The sequence below is a fragment of the Capsicum annuum genome, chromosome 6 (assembly GCF_002878395.1).
Source record: "Capsicum annuum cultivar UCD-10X-F1 chromosome 6, UCD10Xv1.1, whole genome shotgun sequence".
Lineage (NCBI taxonomy): Eukaryota > Viridiplantae > Streptophyta > Magnoliopsida > Solanales > Solanaceae > Capsicum > Capsicum annuum.
The window spans coordinates 157,074,030-157,087,946 of NC_061116.1; positions in this window are offsets into that span (position 1 = coordinate 157,074,030).

Sequence of the window (13,917 nt, forward strand, 5' to 3'; positions counted from 1 at the left end):
AAATCCTCGACATTAATGCTCAATTAAAACCAAGTCCAAGAAATCCAATTATCCATTTATTAACCAAGGATATTTTATAAACTAGTGGTATCATATACCATCATACTTGCAATCATTATCCTTAACCAAACTATTTAGATTAAGGCGACCCTCAACTTCCTTTTTGTTTACCATATTAACATATTAGGAGACTACCATGTTCTTCACAAGCATAATGAATGAGCCTTTAACCTTTGTAAACCATTTAAACCATTTGTAGTTTCATGCATAAGCTGAAAACAAGCAAGGGTTACCTTTTAAAAGAGTCAATGCAATAAATATATCTTTATAAAAAATTAATCAAACACCTTGGGGGAATAGTATAACCAAAACTAAATTCCATTACCATTAACCCATTACCATGCAATTCCATTATCCAAAACCACCATTAATGTATAGAAAACATAATTAAAACCATAAGAAATCATAACCAAGGCTTTAACATCAAACCCCCCAAATCAATGATTGAAAACCAAAACCATTCAAAAATAAAAATCATGAAATCAACTATATAACCATGCCTTTAATTGAAATTACAAGTAAGGAAGAGAATTATGCCTTAAACCAAGAAGATTAATGGAAGGAATTCACCAAGACGAGCCCCAAAGTAATCCCTTAGTTGGAATCCTAACTATTTGTCCTAAAAGCTTTTTAAAGAATTATGATATGGTTTGGAAGATATTCTAAGTATTTAAGAATAAAATAATAGGGTAAATAACCTCATAAGTATATTAGAATTCACGGGTCCTTATTAGGTTAAGTAGGAAAATATCCAAAATACCCACACTTAAATCCTATAAAAACCTAACACAGGGTCGCGACTGACCTCCTTATAAGTCATAACATAGCTTATGGTTTATACCCACCCAATCATAACCAATACTCAACCATGTATTAGATATTGTTTGAGATACAACTCATCCAACCAAGTTATAACCTCAACATACAATCCGTACCCATAATTTGTATCCATGGAAAAATGTAACACTAGGAGGATCAAATACTGACCACCTTATAAGTCACCTATATGACCCATATCCATTCCTTACGACTTATACCCCAAGTCATATCTATTCCAGTGTCCTATACCATCTCACCAACTAATACTGGTCAGCTTACGATAGGTCTTCACCACTTGTACCCTATCTTATGGCTTTCACCATGATTTATAATGGGTTCAAAGAATGAGATTCCTAAAAATTCTCTAAGGTTCCAAACCGCGGATGCTTTAAAGATTGAGATAGACCATAGAGGTTGGTTATGTGTGATTAGTTTGGCCAAAGACTTCTGTCACCATATTTTAAGCCTATTTCTATATCAATATTGAGAGGTGACTCTTAAGTGGCAAAGGTACTATTAGAGGGGCATAGGGCATAGGTAGTGGTTCCCGTGGTGGTGGTCACAAATTTACTCAGTCCGATAGAGAATTTGGTCAGTGCTATATTATACCTGCCAGACCTGAGGTAGAGGCTTTAGACACTTTATGATAGGTATCATCCCAGTTTACTTTAGATCTATATTTGTATATTTGATTAAGGGTTTGCTTCCTCCTACATGTCTTCATACTTTGCCTCTTGTTTTGATTCTACTTGTGAGCCTCTTACCATGCCTATTCATATAGGTACCCCTATAAAAAACTCTGTAGTAGTGGATTGGGTATACCGATCCTATGTTGTGACTTTCGTAGGGCGTGAGACTTGGGTATAACTTTTTATCCTAGATATGATAGATTTTGATGTCATCTTAGGTATGGATTGGTTAGCTCTATATCATGCTATCTAGACTGTTATGCTAAAAGCATGACTTTAGCTTTGTTAGGTATGCTAATTATTGCTTGGAAGGGTATGCTTTATTTGAGTCTAAAGGGAGTTTTATCCTTTCTATGTGCTCGTCGCATGATATAGAGGAGATGTTTGTCTTACTTGGAATATATTCATGATACTAGGTTTCTGTACTGCCTCTTTAGATTCTGTCCATATTGTCTATAAGTTCATGAATGTTTTTTCTATAGATTTACCTAGTATACCTCCAAACTATATTATTGACTTTGCTATTAATATTGAGCTAGGCTCCAATCTTATTTCTATTCCTCCTTATGGGATGGCCTCAGTGGAGTCAAAGGAATTGAAGGACCAGTTATAGGTATTATTAGAAAAGGGATTTATCTTACCTAGTGTATTACCTTGGGGGTTTGTTTGTCTTGTTTGTGAAGAAAAATAATTGGTCTATGCGTATGTGTATTGATTATCGACAATTGAACAAAGTGACAGTTAAAAATACATATCTTCTTTATCGTATTGGTGATTTGTTTGACTAGCTTTAGGGTGCTTTAATGGTTTGAAAAATTGGTTTGAGGTCTGACTAGCACCAATTAAGGATTAGAGGTTTGAATATTCCAAAGACAACTTTTCAAACTTAATACGATCATTTGAGTTTTAAGTTATGTCATTCAAGTTGACAAATGCACCAGCTGCATTCATGGAGTTGATGAACCAGGTGTTCGACTATATCTTGAATTTTTTGTTATTGCATTCATAAATGATATATTGGTTTACTCCAAGAGTGGGGACGACCATGAGGATTATTTATGAATTTTATTTTAGAGGTTGAGAGATAAAAATTTGTATTCTAAGTTCTCCAAGTGTGAGTTTTGGCTAGAGTCTATCTTTTTTTTATGTCATTTTGTGGCCAAGGATAATATCATGGTTGATCTGGCAAAGATTGCAGCAATTTGTGATTAGGATAAGCTTACTTTTGCTATTGAGATTTAGGGTTTTGTTGGTTTAGCAGGATACTATCAATGCTTTGTTGGGGAATTTTCTTTTACTAAGGCTCTTTTGAGAAAGTTGACTAAGAAGAAGATTTCTTTTCACTAGTCTGATACTTATGAAGTGAGTTTTCAAAAGCTTAAGGACTTATTGACATCATCTCCTATCTTGACTTTATTTAAGGAGGGCGTGGGCTTTAACATCTTTTGGTAATACTTTTGTTGTGGAGTTCGTGTCAGCTTGATACAGGAGGGTAAAGTAATTGTATATGCTTCTCTTCAGTTAAATCTCCATAAGAACAATTACCCTACCCAAAATTTAGAGTTGTGTGTGATTTTTGTTTATATTGAAGTTATAGAGATACTGTTTGTATGGATTCCATTATGAGATCTTCTCAGATCACTGTAGTCTTTAGTACTTATTCACCAAGCAAGATATTAATATGAGACAACATCATTGGCTTGAGTTGCTTAATAATTATGAACTTATTATTCTCTATCACCCAGACAAGGGTAAGGTGGTTGTTGATACCTTGAGTCAAAAGACAGCTAGTACAGATAGTTTGGTATATTTTTGACCTAGGAGATGCATTTATCCTTGTAGGTTCAGTCTTTGGAAAACCAAATGATAAGGCTTGATATTTTAACACCCAGGTATGTCTTGGCATTTGTAGAGGCTAGATCTTTCTTGATGGACTAGATTTAGGCTCATCAATTTAATAATGATAGTGTGGGAGTAATTCAGGATAAGGTGTTGAATGATGAGGCTATGGTAGCCTCACTTGATTCCAACAGTGTTTTTAGGATTGGAGGCTGAGTTTGTGTACCAAGAGTGTGTGATTGGGTGAGACTGATCTTAGCAGAGGCCCATTGTTCTAGATACTTCATTCATCCATGAGTAACCAAGATTTATCATAACTTGAGACAGTATTAATGGTGGGTCATGCGAGGAAGGATTTCTCAAATTTTATAGATCATTATCTATGTTGTCAGTATGTGAAGGACAAACATTTGAGGCTTGGTGGTTTGATTCAGAGATTATCCATTCCCTAGTGGAAGTAGGAATAGATTACTATGGATTTCTTGATAGGATTGCCTCATACTTTTTGTGGTTTAGACAATGATTCAGTTATTATCAGTCGATTGACAAAATCTGCTCATTTCATCCATATTCAAGTTTATTTCAATGGCAAAAGGTTAGCCAGCATCTATGTTTATGAGAGAGTTCATCTCCATGGTGTACCAGTGTCTATTATATCAGATGGAGGTTTAATTTTTACTTCTAACTTTTATAAGACCTTTAAGGAGGAGTTGGGTACACGAGTTAATCTTAGCACAACTTTTAAACCCTAGATCTATGATAAGTCAGAGTGGACTATTAATTTTTTGGAGGATATAATCTGTGCTTATGTTACGGACTCTGAAGACATTGGGTGCAACACTTAGCGCTGGGGGATTTTGCACATAATAATACCTACCATTTGAGTATTAAGATAACACAATTTGAGGCATTATATGGTAGGCGTTATTGCTCCTTGGTTGGTTGTTTTGAGATAATTAAAATTAAACCTCGAGATATGAACTTACTTTACGAGCATTTGGATAGAGTTTGAGTCATTTAGGATAGACTTTATACAGCTCAAAGTAGGCAGAAGTACTATGCGGATCGTAGACTTAGTTCCTTAAAGTTTAATGTTAGTGATTGAGTTTTCCTTTGTGTGTCTCCCATGAAGGGCGTGATGAGAATTACAAAGAAGGATAAGCTTAGCCCTAGGTATGTCATGCCATTTAGGATTCTTCTGACTATTGAGGATATATCTTATGAGATATCACTGCCGTAAATTTCTTAATTGTTCATCTAGTTTTTATGTATCCATACTACAATGTTTTATCTTGAATGAGTCTCATGTCATTATTTGGGACATAGTGCAATTAGATGAGAGGTTATTCAATGTTGATGATCCAGTCTCCATTTTAGCCTGGAATGTTAAATGATTATGTTCTTGGGATATTTATATGGTTACAGTTCAGTGGAGAAATCATTTCATAGATGAGGCTACTTAGGAGGTCGAGTACGACATACACAGTAGTTATCCATATCTTATCGCCAATTTAGGCATTTTTTATCTTTAGTTCGAGCACGAACTAGATACTTAGTGGTGGATCTTGTAATGACTTGATTCTGTGAAACTTTTACTTTTTTGTGTTCTAACCATTTTAACCCTTCCTGTGGCTGCTATATGGTTTTTTTGGTGGGGGTGGTTGGCATGGTTCCTGACATAATCCATAATAATTTGTTTGTTTGTGGTTTTTAAAGGTTAGAAATGCCTTATAGTCGGCTTCGATTAATATTTTTTGTTCTTTATGTTAGATCGCTTCTAAAGACCAAATTGGTCATAATGGAAGTGTTTCTAGAGGGAAGAATGTCGTTAATTAAACCAAGTCCTAAAGCACAACTATAACCTTGAAAACGTAGCACTAAATTTTAGAAATCTAAATATCCATATATTGTCTATTTAATGAAGTTGATAACTACCAATAGTTGTTGTATGGGAAAAGTTGTTTTCATGGAAAACCCTTTTCTTTGTGCTTAGACTTATCTACCCTCTAGGATGGCAAAACGGATTGTGCCAACAGATTCGAAAGGCCAATTTTAGGTTGGTAGTGTGGTTTATTTGGTTCCATCAGTTTGGGACTCATTTTGACCCTTGGATTGAAATTTGTTAAATTAGGTCTCGATAGTTAATTTTTTGAAAACCATTTCTTTTTAAAAATTTGATATTAATATTGAGTCTGAAATATCGAATTTAGTCTAGTAGAATATTTTGTTTGCTTTGTGGGATTTTGAACTAATCTTGAGGGATTGATCGATAAATTTGCAGCTTGTCAAAGTCATTGATGCATCTGAATTTTTGTCCATCCTTTTTACCGAACCCTGATTGACTAGTCAACCACTACTAAAGTGGTCGTTTGGCCTCTTTAGCGATCATAACTGGTAAGTATAAAACCATTTTCATGATTTTTTTATTTTTGAGACTTTGACCTTTGAATTAAGGGATTTTTGAGTGATTTTTTCCATTTGCAATCTTGGATAATCTTTAAATTACTATTTCAATTATTTTACTTCGATTATGTCATTTCAAACTCTTTCAAATCTAAATTTCAAATTGGAATTTTGGGATTTTTGGCCCAGAAAGCTTAATAAGGAATTTCTTTAATTAAAGCCTTATTTTAACTTGTTTTCACTTGGGTTTTCTGATATGGCTTCCTTTAATCATGTGTAATATTTTTATTAAAAAAAAATCTGGTTTTACCCTTTCATTTCAAAATCCTATTTTGGGGGTCCATTTTGACCCCGACTCAAAAGTAAGCAATGGGTATTGTTGGCTTTCTTTTAACATATAAATTCTATATTTGTATGTCTTAGCTGATTTTGAGGCCATTTGAAAAGGGAAACCTCTACGTTAAATGAACTTAGGCTTGGATTTTAACGTCATGAGGTAGGTTATGGTTTAACTTTCTTTGGACTGGACTAGGTAGTTAATATATATATATATATATAAAAGCATGTTATGAATATGGATAATAATCATGAAAATCATATTTCGAAGTTATTATTACAGTTGTGTGTCTGTGTCTGGGCTTATACTGTTGTTAGTGGTGACTTGAGATGATATTAACTGCGCGTTTCCCGTGTGGCGGCTTTATTTAACATCATTGGACTTAGATGTGCATGTTATGCCTTTGTAGTTGACATAATACACATGCGCGGTCTTAAACTGATAAATTTTATATTAATGATGTATGCATATTTATGCTAATGGTACAATGCTTATACGAAATCATGGATGGTTGACATATTGAGTAGATTCTGAGCTCACGTGTACTTATAATTAATGGATTCGAGATCTTCATTCTAGTTTGGTTGTGAGTGTTACACCCTTATATCATATATACATTCATGAGACATTGGTACCATTAAGGAAACATTGATTTTTACAACAACGAGATACTTTTATAATACCCTATGTCATAGACCACGAGTCGAAAAGAAGATTTTGATATTGAGATTAGGACTGAGTATTGAGAATATATATAGGCAAGGGCAAACTTATGGTTCATCTTATGTGACAGGTGAATCCTAAATGATATGTTGAGGGAATGTACTCCCATTTATGAGTTTAAGAAGGGCATTTTGGTAGTTGGGATTATCAAGCGGAGAGGACCATACAAACTCTAGAAGATATTTTGAGGGCATGCGCTCTTGATTTCAAAGGTAGTTTGGATAAGCATTTGCCATTGATTGAGTTCGCTAATAATAACATATCACCCATAGGTTGGTTTGAAGTGGGTGAGGCCACTTTGCTTGGGCCTGATGCAGTATTTGAAGCTATAGAGAAAGTTAAGATGATTACAGAAAGATTGAAAATAGCCTGGAGTCGTCAGAAATCCTATGTAGATGTGAGGAGAAGGGACATTGAGTTTGAGGTTGGTGATTTAGTGTATTTGAATATTTCACCCATGAAAAGAGTGAAGAGATTTGGAAAAAAGGGGAAGCTTAGTCCCCGATATATTAGCCCTTATAGAATTCTGAGTCGTATTGGGAGAGTAGCTTATGAGCTTGATTTGCATGCAGACTTGTCAATCGTTCATCTTGTATTCCACGTCTCTATGCTTAAGAAGTGCATCAGTGACTCCACTGTTGTAGTCCCCATAGAAAGCTCAGATATTCAGAATAGCCTTTCATATGAAGAGATTCCAGTTGAGATTTTAGATCATCAGATCCGTAGGCTAAGGAACACAGAGGTTCCCCTGGTCAAAATTTTTTGGCAGAATCAGTCTGTTGAGGGTGCCACTTGGGAAGTAGAAGCAGATATGCGATCCAAGTACCCTCACATTTTGTCCGCAAACTCAAATTTAACCAAAGGTAATACTCTTCCGTGATACAGTTCTTTTCTACTCATATATTGAGCTATATAGCTGTCATCATGTAAGTTTATGCACTCACAGAATTACTCAGAAGCTCCAAATGATTTAGTTTTAATTTTGAAATTTGTTTCAGTTGTACATGCAATCATATATCCTCAGATTCATCAATATTATTAGCCTAACCAGCGACATTCAAGAACGAATGTTTCCAAGGGGGAGATATTACAATACGTCACACTTTTCTTAGCTTGAATCCATCCCTAAAATGTTAGGGGTAGCTTCAAAAATGAATAATATTTATTTTATATGGAATTTTCAAGATTTAGACTTCCCATTGTGTGGGAAATTGAATAAGATTTCATTGGTATAAGATTCGTCCAAATCCAACACTCGGTGAACAAGTTATGGCATATTTAAATTGGCAGTGTGTCACCTCGGCCCTTACTGCTCCTCGAAGATAAGAAATTCGCATTTGTAAATTTCCAGTAGCCCTCCGTGATATTGGTCCATTGTGGAGAGGACCAAATCACCAATTGTCCAATTCCAGTGAGGGTCCACGATATTGGCGCGTCGCATCAAGTTTCTAGGTCTCATCCAAGCTGGAAACGTAAAACTACCACATTGTGCCACCATGCATATTCCCAGTTGGCATTTTCCAGTGGCTTGGTGTGATAGTGGTGCGTAACGCCAAGGCCAAAAGTTGAAGTTTTGGTCATTTTTCAGTTCCATTTATAAGTTTAAGAGTGGTATTTTGGTAAATATCCCAGCCCCTAATCCATCCTAAACAATGAATTAAACCCCTCCAAAGCACTTTACATCTACTTTTCATGAAATCTCTCTCAAACAAAACCCTAGTACATCAAACTTCCTTCCCAAGAAATCAAAATTTCTCCATTATTTCTTCAAAGTAATTCAAGATTGAGAATTCCCAATTCAACAACTCTAAAATATCATCTCCAAAACATCAATAAAGATCCAAGATTCAAGTTTTAGCATCTAGATCATCAATTGAGGTATGTGGGGTATTAACAAGGATAATCCTTTCATCCTTGTGCCCAAAACTTATTTTAACTTCAACTTATACTGAATTTTATGAGATTTCCCATTAAATTAAAGTTAGGGTTTATGTCCATTATTTCTATTTACAAGTTTATGATTTATCCAATTAATTAGAAGTTGAATTCCTTGATTTTGTTCATGTTTTCATGTATAGTGCTGAAATTTCCAGATTTTATGACGAATTATAAATGCTTATATTATTAAGCATGAATTTTAAGATGTTTTAACATGAGATTGATGCATGAGTCATTATGCCCTAATTAAGATTTCTATTTTGAGATTATTTGTGCTATGTGCACCCTCAGATAAGATTATTCTCATATTTTGATAAAGATTCAACCTTTCTATTGTAATCTAAGATAAAGAATCCACTTTGTTCATATAACTTGAAATTTAAACCTGTGTTATTTTTGAAGTGGATTTCTTAAGATTTTGAGCATAAGAATGGGAGTAGTATTTAGCACCGAGATGGGTAAGTTACTATGGTTTCATACCCCAGAACTATGTGCCATCATTGGAGTAAGATTATTCCCACTTCTACGTGGATGACTAAGATTGTGATCACTAATAGATAAGAAGTTCTATTCCAATTGCAAGGGTAGAACAACCTTACCTAACAGAGGCCAGACGTGGGACCCCATGTATGCTCACATAGTGTATGTCGGTTAGAAGAACCTCCCAACAAGATATCCCCTACTCTTAAAATAGTCATTTTACGTAAAGCCTTAAGATAAAAGCATATGTTTTGAAATCAAAGGTTTTAATATTCTTTAAGTCTTGAGATGAAGTATTCCCCTTACAAATTTATAAGATAATAGAGCAGCTTTCAGAAAGAATAGATTTTAAAACTGAATGTTATGGCTCACAAAATTCATACTACATGCTCTATTATTTATGATTTATGATCTTCAAATTTCTGATTACTCGAGCCTATGTGAGTCATTTACATTTAGCATGTATGATTTTTATAAACTGTGATGATATTATTTACTTATTCCATGCACCCTCATATACTCAATACATCATCAAAGTACTGATCCACATATATGTCTATGTGTTACATTGTCCCATAATGTAGGTCCAGGTGATCAGTCTTAGTAGCGCGAGTGATTTTCCAGCATCTCATCTATATTTCTGCAGTTGGTGAATCCTCATAGTTCGGGGACTTAGTTATTCATACTTTCAGTTTATTAGTAGATATTCGTTTATTCATTTCAGACAGTTTAAGTTAGTTGGGGCCTATCCTGGTGACACTCTAGATTCAGATAGTAGAGGCTTGTCTGACTATTAGATTTAGTATTAGACTTTTGATTCAGTATTCAGATTCTCAATATTGTCTTACCAAGATTTTTGAGATTTCTATTCTTTAGATAAGACTTCCATATTTATTATGTTTTCATATTCATATTTTTCCTATTTTGTGATTTAGATTTAGTAGAAAGCTTCCAGGGTTAGCTCAAGACTACTTGTAGTTCGTAGCACCATGTGGCATCTCGAGAATCAGATTTCGGGGTATTACAAACTTGGTATCAGAGCCTAAGGCTTAAAGAGACCTAGGTATTTAGACAAGACTCGTTACATAGAGTCTTGATCATCGGTGTGAAGCATGCCACATCTATGAGCAAGAGGCTATAGAGCATTTTAGAAAATCATCTCTTCTTTCATGATCTATCGTACATTCAGAGTTTCTACCTACTTCTAACTCATGTTTTCACATGACAAAAAATGCCTTCTTATCGAGCTAACGCTCGTAAAAATGATAACCAGCCACCTCAGCACGCAGATGTAATACCCCGATTGTTCCTTAAGTCTAAATCTATCTTTAAAGTATATGGAAATGACTTCCAAAGTGAATGATGACTAAATCGTGTAAAATTTCCCTAATTTGGAATTTTTGTGCTGTAGAGCATTGAATATGCTTCCATCGATACCAAATTCGCCTAAATCCGACACTCAGGTGAAGAATTAGAGTCATTTTAGTGAGACAGTGTGCCACCTAGCACTTTAGCGTATCGTGGTGACCTTTCAGGTCACAACCAAGGTGACAATGTGATTTCACTGCATCGCACCACTGAGCAGTTTCCCAATAGTCCAAATCCAGTGAAGGACCGCAATCCTGGTGCGTCGTGCTAGGGCTATAAATTTGGGCTCCAGTTCTAGAATTTGCTCAAGGGTATTTTGGTATTTTTCACCCATTCTTACCCTCTATATATATATATCCAAGTAGAGAAGAGAAATTCATTTCTCTATAATTTTTTTCCAAGAACATTCAAGAAGCTAGGGTTTTCTCTTAACCCAAAAATCCAATCTTCTCCAAGAAAATTCAATAACCTTCCATAAATACGTTCAAGTGGTTCAATATTTAAGATATCTAAGTCAAGGCATCAAGAAATTTAGCTCAAAAGTGCAAGAAAGAAGTTCCAATCAAGTTTCTTCATCTCAAAATCATAATAAGGGTATATGGGGCTTGAACAAGAATATCCTTTCATTCTTGTGCCCAAAGATTTGATTTTTACTATTGGAATTTCATGATCTTTGCAAGTGGGTTTACACCCAAACTACTTTATTGATGATTTATGAGATTTGAGTTGATTAAGTTTGATATTTATAATTATTTTACCATCATATTTCTTAAACTGAGAAATTTATGCCATGAGTTGTATATTGATATTATGAAATGATGATTTCTAAAGTGATTTAAGATAAGTGTCATAAGTTATGCTTTTCCCATGAGGAGTTTGATTATTGAATATATATTGATATTTAAGCTTGATAGTCAAGAATGAGTTCTATGATGTTTTTTTGAAGTTTTTGACATTTGATATGATTTAATGAGCAAGTCCACTTGATGTTGAGAAAGATTGTTTTGAGTTGAGTAGAGTTAGAAATCCATTAATTTTTTATGATTTACAGATGAGATTTATTTATGATTTTGGTCTCTATGATAGACCTTTGAGTTGATTGAGGTGGATTTCCTAACGCGTTCTGAGCTAAGTCTGGGACGAGTATTTTGCACCGAGAGGGAAGTGTAGGTTTAGCGTATCCTACTTCTCCAGAACTACGTGCCACTGTAGGATTGAGATTTGAGGGCCAAAGTGCTATGTTTCTGATCATAGAGATGAGTTTGAGGTTATACTCCCAGGTAAGAGTATAACGCTCCCGCTAATGTGGGGTTCCTTCCTTAGGAGGGCAAAACATTGGACTCCATACGGCTTACCTAGTTTATGTCAGTTATAAGAAACTCTCAAGTCCATAATAGTCTAAGTTTCTTGAGTGACCGAGTCACTCTAAGTCATGAGTCAAAGAGTTTGAGTTAAGTCCAATGATTTATGAGATTTATGAAGCATGTGTTACTGTTGATGATTTATGAGAAACTATATTACATTTTGATTCAAGCGAAGAGAGTCATTATTGTCAGCATGCATGATTTTATTTTACACTTATGATATTATTTAAAAATGTTGCATACACCCCCACATACTCAGTATATTCCTAAAGTAATGACCCATATATATATGTCTATGTGCTACGTTATCTCATAATGTAGGTACAAGTGGTAGTGCACATACCATATTCAGTTAGTTTGCAACTTCCAGTCAGCAGGTGATGAGTCCTTTTGATTCAAGGGCTTGAGTTAGTTATATAGTTCAAGAAGTACTGTATTTTCTTATTTTAGTCGTATTGAGTTAGGATAGTTGGGAGTCATGACCTGTCTATCTAAATTTAGTACCAATAAAGGCTTCATAGATAGTCAGTAGAAGTTGATGTATTCAGTTTCAGTTTAATTTTGTAAAGGTAGAGTTGTAATCTTGTAAAGTTCATAATTGTATTGATCAAGTTCAGAGAAGTGCTATGTTTTCGTTGATTTTATATAGATATAAGCATTTTATTTAGTCGCTTATAAGTTATGCCAACAGGAGGGTTAGATTGGGGTCAGTTATGCCTCTAAGAACCACGTGACATCTCGGACCCAATTTTGGAGCGTTACAAACTTGGTATCAGAGAACAGAGTTCAAGTGTCCTAGGGTGTCTGTGAAGCCGTGTCTAGTAGAGTCTTGCGGAATGGTACGAAGATGTCTGTACTTTTCTTCGAGAGGCTACAAGGCATTTACGAAAGGTCTTGATTCTGTCAAGTCTTAGATCGTGCTATAGAAAGGTTCTTTGAGAAACTTATATAGATTCTCATATTACTCTATTCAGGGCATCCCCGCCTTATTTTCAAAGTATTAAAGACAATCAAGCTCAACTCTTTACAGATAGTATTTTCTTAAATAGTATTCATAGATATTTATGGAGTTGTAAATGAGCTAGAAAGTATCCTATTAGTGCCTTATCATGCTTTGCTTATAAATCATGCAATAAGCCCAAGTCAGTTGCGCTTCCAGATTCCTTCTCAAAATCCATAATAATAATCTATACTTCTTTATTTATGTACTATTCTTGAGGTAACATGATCAGCAAGTTCCATTTTTCTCCCTCTAATAATGCTCTCAGACTTACTAGTGAGGACTTTCAGAAGTTTCACAAAACGGCTTGAGTGGATCCTTCTAGCATGTTATAAGTTCCCCCAAGCTTAATGTTATGTCGTTACCCTTATGAGTCATTCAGTTAAGACAGAGTGAGATGTGTATTCTTAAATCATCAAATATTATATGTCAAGTTTCTACCTCTCATAATCTAGTCATCATTATGTTGTTGAAACTGAAAGTCTAGTGAAGCCATGTGGGGCCTTTTCGATTTACTAGCATAATTGCTTTGTTATCCACCTCAAATTCTTTTCCAAAATGCAAAATCAAAGACTAGTGAAGCCGGGTGAGGCATATTTTGATTCACTAGCGACTCGTTATTCATCTTGTTTTCTCTTGCTGGTTAGAACTGAGTTTAGAGGTGTAGTGGCAAGAAGAGTGGTAAGTGTGATTTATTGAAAGTATGTATAGCCGAACCTTTTTGCATGTGATTGAGTTTGTAATAAAGTGATATATCCTTCTACGTCAGCTCTTGGAAGAAAGAGATAGAGTTATTGACTAAGGTAAATAATAGTTTTCTTAAATTATGAAGAGATTTATATATGGTGTGTGTTCCACAAGACAAGTATAGGTTAAGGATGAAGATATTTAGTGGAT